This window comes from Physeter macrocephalus, chromosome 11, assembly GCF_002837175.3.
Source record: "Physeter macrocephalus isolate SW-GA chromosome 11, ASM283717v5, whole genome shotgun sequence".
In the NCBI taxonomy this organism is placed as follows: Eukaryota; Metazoa; Chordata; class Mammalia; order Artiodactyla; family Physeteridae; genus Physeter; species Physeter macrocephalus.
Genome location: NC_041224.1, coordinates 60,420,239 through 60,427,298, shown reverse-complemented (window position 1 = coordinate 60,427,298; position 7,060 = coordinate 60,420,239). Strand labels below are relative to the sequence as shown.

The window sequence follows — 7,060 nt, the reverse complement described above, 5'->3', positions numbered from 1 at the left end:
TTCTATTCTATGCCAAAATATATATGTACTTAATTTAAAAAAAGAAAAAAAAACCACCCAAACCAAAAAATGACAACCATGTCTCCCTACCCCCATAAAATCTTCAAACTGGCACTTCGAGGAGACACAGTGTGTTCAGCCTGTGGATTCATGCTCTGCCTGTATCTGCCACAGGCCCCCTTCCATGGCTGTGCAATCCCAATTTGACAGTGTGGCTCAGGACCTAAGGTATGAATCCAGCTAACCCCACCATCTCCCTTAGCTCCTAATACTCGACCCGGCCTGCTCAGCCACTGCCTATACCCCATCCACAGCATAAATAAAACGCAGCAGGACCACACATATGCACACAAACTGAGAAGCCTGAACCATTGTCAGCGGAGGAAATGGGGCTTGAAAGACCTAGGTGGCATGGGTGCCATATTACCTGGGGTCTTAGGTGGTAAGCAACAGAAATTGACTCTGGGTAACTTACCCAGGAAGAATTTTATTGGAAGATGTGAGGCAACAGAGAACTCAAGGAAAAGCTGAAGCCAGGAGGATAGGCAGGAGGGCAGTTCCAGGAATCTGGGAAGCAGACACCAGTGGGTAGTCACCAGAACTAGCATGAACTGGCCCCAAATATTTTCTGTCTTTGTATCATCTGCTCTCTTTTCCTAGGAGAGAGTATCTGATTGGCCTAACTTGGGCGGCACGGCCCATCCCCTGGCCAGGGACGATGAGGTCCCTTGATGGCCAGTCCCACCAAAACTGTATCAAATGAAAGACAGGTCAATTACTAAGGCAAAATTGTGCTATCACCAGAAAGGTGGGCGTTGAATGCTGGGCAGAAGCAGTTCACAGATATCCACAACAATATTGTGCTTAGTGAAGTCAGACAGAGAAAGACAAATACTAAATGATATCACTCATACGTGCAATCTAAGAAAGAATACAAATGAATCTATATACAAAACAGAAACAGATTCACATAGAAAACAAACTTGTGCTTACCAACAGGGAGAGGGAAGGGGGGGAGGGACAAATTAGGGGTACGGGATTAACAAACTACTATATATGAAATAGCTAAGCAAAAAGGATTTACTGTAGAGCACAGGGAATTACACCCATTCTCTTGTAATAACCTGTAATGGAATATAATCTGCAGAAATACTGAATCACTGTGCTGTACACCTGAAACTAACACAATATTGTAAATCAACTACACTTCAAACAAACAAACAAAAAAACAAATGAAAGTTATCCACAGTGGATCCTACAACTTGTCTCCAAAGCCAGCCTGGCTCTCCCCAGGGGACTCACAGGTCCTCTCTAGGGAGAGTCTGCCATCACCAGATGACCAGCATCACCAGCTGCTGCTGAGTGTTCCTTTCTCAGGACGCAGAGACTTTCGCCCCAGGCAAGAAGGTCCAGCATAAAGTATAAAGGCCCCAGGGGAGAGGAAGCCCATCTGGAGAGAACCTTGTCCTCAGCGGGATAACCCACAATCAGAATCATTCAAGGGAATGGGTTTAAGGGAGACAGGAAAGGGGACACGCCCACAGAGGGAGAACCCAGACAGCAGAGAGGCCTGGGCTCCTGTAGGCAGCCCGACTACCTTCATAATTTGGCCAAAGGTAGGTGCTAGTCTAGAGCTCTTCACTCTGAGAAGTCTGGAGCCAGGCATGGTTTGTCAGCCAGAGTCTTCTTCCTGCAATGCCCCCAAAAGAGATATAAGCAAGCAAAGAAACTCACAACAGCAACACTAGACGTTGCAATCCACACAGCACGCATTATAACACATTCAAGTAGCGCAGAGCTATGTAGAGTAAAAAATTAAAGTCTGTAGAATGACTCTTTCATTCCCCCAAACTCCCCAAACATGAGCCCCATTTTAAGGAATCTCCAAGTACCTGCTTCCCCCTTCTCAGTGGACCCCAAGAGGAGTGCCTAGAGTGAAGGGACAGAAGGGACAGAGTAGGGGAACTCCAAGTGCTGTTCCAGCTGAAACAGAGCAGAGGGGAAAGCAGGGCTGCCTCAGACACATGCTGCACCTGGGCACCCGGGCAATAGGGAGGTGGTGAAAAGAAGGGGAGGCGGGGGTTGGGGGAGAGAGAGAGAAAATTAAAGTCCCCTGTACTCCCCCATTCCACCCGTCTGACTTCCTCCCAGAGGTAGCAACCGTTACCACCTTTCTTTACTCACTCAAAGTGGCAGATAATCAGATGAGAAATTGGACGTTATTTTCCTGCAGGCATCTTATGAAAAGACAAGAGACCTATTTTGCTCCTCGTCCTCTCAAGTAGGCAAATCTGCTTGGAGCCCTGGAGGACCAGGGCTTACTTCCCCGTTGTCCTCCTCTGTAGAAAGGGCAGGACCCAAGGCACGACCCTGCTCTACAGGGCAGGAGCTCTGTTTACTTTCTTTCTTTCTTTCTTTTTTTTAATAAGACATTTTTTTTTTCCATGAGGAATTCTTTTTTTTTGTTTTTAATAAATTATTTATTTTATTTATTTATTTTTGGCTGCATTGGGTCTTCGTTGCTGCACGCAGGCTTTCTCTAGCTGCTTGGAGCGGGGTCTACTCTTTGTTGCAGTGCGTGGGCTTCTTATTGCAGTGGCTTCTCTTGTTGCGGAGCACAGGCTCTAGAGCGCAGGCCCAGTAGTCGTGGCGCATGGGCTTAGCTGCTCCGCGGCATGTGGGATCTTCCCGGAGCAGGGATCGAATCTGTGCCCTCTGCACTGGCAGGTGGATTCTTAACCATTGCGCCACCAGGGAAGCCCTCTGTTTACTTCCTTCTCATTTCTCACACACTTAGTGCTTGGAATATAGTAAGCGCTCAGTAAATATTTTTGAGTGAATGAAATTTCTTGTCTCTCCTCAGATGGAGATTCCTTTCTTGCCACTCAATGATCCCCAGCTGGAGCCTATGGTCTTGCCCGTGCACTCTGAGATAGGGGAGCACGTGATGGAGCTGGAAAAACAAGGCTAACCTCGTTAGGTTTGGAGACAGAGAACCTATGTGTAAGTTCCTGCTCAGCCACTAGCTGTGGGCTGGAGAGAAGTGGTGGATATTGTGGTGAATCACCCAGAGCTCCTCTGCAGGGCTCAAGCTGTGCTTCCCCCAGCAGCTGGTAGTGCTGAAAGTTGATGGCTCTCAGCTGAGTCCCGTGGAGGAATTGCCCTTGGCTGAAAAGGATCACCTGTCTCAAGCCCAAGGACTGCCTCCATACAGGATTACAAAGGCTCGGCCCCCTCTTGGCAGCAGGCACAACCCTGAAGAGCCACCCCAGCTCCAGAGCAACCTGCGGGACTGTCCAAGGCCTACGTGATGCATCACAGCCCAACCTCTCTCTCTGCCCAGTCCTGCCTTCTTCACTCCCTGTGGGGTGCCAATCCTGAAAGCACTTCCCAATCAACTCCCTGCACGTCACTCTGCCACAGAGCCTGCTTCCCAGGGAACCCAAAATGCAGCAAGAGGCCACTTAATTTCTCTGTTCCAGGCTCCTTAGCTACTCAACACAGGTATTAGAGAAGACAGGCTTTGAAGTCAGACAGATGTAGATTTTAATCCAAACCCACCAATTGCCAGCTCTGTGTTAACGGTCAGCTTATTTAACCTTTCTGATACTTAGTTGCCTCGTCTGTAAAATGGGATAGAGCAGACACCTCTAGTGCCCTATGTCATATCCCCTCAACTTACCTGTGATACAGCTACATGGAAGCTCAGACTCACCTGTGCTGGCAGTGGTCCTTCCACCACTTGTTCTTCTTTTTTTAAATTTCATATTTATTTATTTAATTTTCCTTTTTTTTTTTTTGGCTGCGTCAGGTCTCAGTTGCAGCACACGGGATCTTTGTTGAGGCATGTGGGATCTTTTTGTTACGGTGCCCGCGGTCTCTTCGTTGTGGTGCTTGGGCTTCTCTCTAGTTGTGGTGTGCGGGTTTTCTCTACTTGTGGCGCTCAGGCTCCAGAGTGCAGGGCCTCTGTAGTTTGCAGCGCACGGGCTCTCTAGTTGAGGCACGCAAGCTCGATAGTTGTGGCGTGCAGCCTTAGTTGCCCCGCAGCATGTGGGATCTTAGTTCCCCGACCAGGGATCGAACCCGCATCCCCTGTATTGGAAGGCAGATTCTTTACCACTTTACCACCAAGGAAGTCCCCACCATTTGTTCTTTACATCCTCTACTTTGGAGTGGATGTCACTCTTTGATGCAGTGCGTGGGCTTCTTATTGCAGTGGCTTCTCTTGTTGCGGAGCACAGGCTCTAGAGCGCAGGCTCAGTAGTCGTGGCGCATGGGCTTAGCTGCTCCGCGGCATGTGGGATCTTCCCGGAGCAGGGATCGAATCTGTGCCCTCTGCACTGGCAGGTGGATTCTTAACCATTGCGCCACCAGGGAAGCCCTCTGTTTACTTCCTTCTCATTTCTCACACACTTAGTGCTTGGAATATAGTAAGCGCTCAGTAAATATTTTTGAGTGAATGAAATTTCTTGTCTCTCCTCAGATGGAGATTCCTTTCTTGCCACTCAATGATCCCCAGCTGGAGCCTATGGTCTTGCCCGTGCACTCTGAGATAGGGGAGCACGTGATGGAGCTGGAAAAACAAGGCTAACCTCGTTAGGTTTGGAGACAGAGAACCTATGTGTAAGTTCCTGCTCAGCCACTAGCTGTGGGCTGGAGAGAAGTGGTGGATATTGTGGTGAATCACCCAGAGCTCCTCTGCAGGGCTCAAGCTGTGCTTCCCCCAGCAGCTGGTAGTGCTGAAAGTTGATGGCTCTCAGCTGAGTCCCGTGGAGGAATTGCCCTTGGCTGAAAAGGATCACCTGTCTCAAGCCCAAGGACTGCCTCCATACAGGATTACAAAGGCTCGGCCCCCTCTTGGCAGCAGGCACAACCCTGAAGAGCCACCCCAGCTCCAGAGCAACCTGCGGGACTGTCCAAGGCCTACGTGATGCATCACAGCCCAACCTCTCTCTCTGCCCAGTCCTGCCTTCTTCACTCCCTGTGGGGTGCCAATCCTGAAAGCACTTCCCAATCAACTCCCTGCACGTCACTCTGCCACAGAGCCTGCTTCCCAGGGAACCCAAAATGCAGCAAGAGGCCACTTAATTTCTCTGTTCCAGGCTCCTTAGCTACTCAACACAGGTATTAGAGAAGACAGGCTTTGAAGTCAGACAGATGTAGATTTTAATCCAAACCCACCAATTGCCAGCTCTGTGTTAACGGTCAGCTTATTTAACCTTTCTGATACTTAGTTGCCTCGTCTGTAAAATGGGATAGAGCAGACACCTCTAGTGCCCTATGTCATATCCCCTCAACTTACCTGTGATACAGCTACATGGAAGCTCAGACTCACCTGTGCTGGCAGTGGTCCTTCCACCACTTGTTCTTCTTTTTTTAAATTTCATATTTATTTATTTAATTTTCCTTTTTTTTTTTTTGGCTGCGTCAGGTCTCAGTTGCAGCACACGGGATCTTTGTTGAGGCATGTGGGATCTTTTTGTTACGGTGCCCGCGGTCTCTTCGTTGTGGTGCTTGGGCTTCTCTCTAGTTGTGGTGTGCGGGTTTTCTCTACTTGTGGCGCTCAGGCTCCAGAGTGCAGGGCCTCTGTAGTTTGCAGCGCACGGGCTCTCTAGTTGAGGCACGCAAGCTCGATAGTTGTGGCGTGCAGCCTTAGTTGCCCCGCAGCATGTGGGATCTTAGTTCCCCGACCAGGGATCGAACCCGCATCCCCTGTATTGGAAGGCAGATTCTTTACCACTTTACCACCAAGGAAGTCCCCACCATTTGTTCTTTACATCCTCTACTTTGGAGTGGATGTCCCCAGGCCACTCGACCTCTATACGCTTCACTGATATGTTGGACCCTAAATCTCGGTAGGATTTATATCCTCCTCTCTAGATTAAATGCATCATACTTGTCATACTTCCTGCTTATTTGGTCTCATTAACGTGAGGTCATTGATACGGTGCATTAATGTGCTGCTCTATGGAGTGTCCAGACGGTCCAGGTCCCTTCAGACTCCATTATGACAGAAGGTGGGGGAGTTAACATAGTCCTGATGCAAGACACAAATGTATCCTGTCCTCTGCTCCATGTGTATTGCTTTGATTCTCCTTTCTGATAGGGATAGAAAAGAAAGCAATAAACAGGTCGATGGGCATGCACCATGTATTGGAGGCTGTGTTGATCTGCTCCAGCAAAGATACCCTACTTGGCAAAACAGCAACAACTGGGGCTCCTGCTTGGTTAGGGTTGTGGTAGTTTACTCTCATCAGCCATTTTATCCAGTTTTTGTAGGGGCCTGATGGGTCAGTTAAATGGGAATATGACAGAGACCACCATCCCTACATTCTTTCACCGTTGAGGGTGGCACTAATTCCTGCCATTCCCCCTGGGATACAGTCTTGTACTTGATTTACCATTTTGGCCAGGGAGAGGGAGCATTTTAGAGACTTCAGCTGGCCTTCCTTACTGTACTAGCTCTTATTCCATAGGCCAAGGAACCAATGTTGGGGTTCTACCAAGTATATGTATTCCAATACACACCCAGGAACAGATATATAACCACAGTGGACCCATGAACTCAATGTGAGCTGGAGCAAGGCCAGGACTCCATTATTCCCTGGCCCCCTCACTATAACAGGGGGCAGGACGGCACTTTGGGTCACCAGATACCAATGCCAATTCAGACCCTGTGGTCAAAAATTCTTCCAAGTCTTTGCTAGTCCTCCTTTCTCATGCTCAGTTACACAAGTAAATGGTCATGGATTCTTTTTGGAAAGAACTTGGGGGGAATACTACTGAATACATTTGCCATGATGTTGCATGTCCTATAGTCAATGGCTCAGGTCCAGAAACGGGTTAAGGAATCATGACATTTTACTGGGGGTGGCTGCCTTCAGCCCCCTGATCATCCATCCTTGATTTCTTTTTTTTTCTTTTTTTTTTGCGGTACGCGGGCCTCTCACTGTTGTGGCCTCTCCCGTTGCAGAGCACAGGCTCTGGACGCGCAGGCTCAGCGGCCATGGCTCACGGGCCCAGCCGCTCCGCGGCATGTGGGATCTTCCCAGACCGGGGC

General features: G+C 48.9%; 2 long non-coding RNA genes across 2 annotated transcripts in view; both read right to left on the bottom strand.

Moving 5' to 3' along the window:
* Positions 1-286: 286 nt before the first annotated feature.
* Positions 287-4,139, bottom strand: LOC114487232 (uncharacterized). Its single transcript, XR_003682161.2, has 3 exons — positions 3,716-4,139; positions 1,893-1,983; positions 287-1,690 (listed from the first exon to the last, which is right to left on the bottom strand). It is a non-coding gene; the product is annotated as an uncharacterized lncRNA (long non-coding RNA).
* A 51-nt stretch (positions 4,140-4,190) lies between these two features.
* The window catches only part of LOC114487182 (uncharacterized), a 12,374-nt gene continuing 9,504 nt past the window's right edge, over positions 4,191-7,060 (bottom strand). Inside the window, exon 3 of the long non-coding RNA XR_003681994.2 lies at positions 4,191-5,712. This is a non-coding gene — a long non-coding RNA (uncharacterized lncRNA). The remainder of the gene's footprint in view (positions 5,713-7,060) is intronic.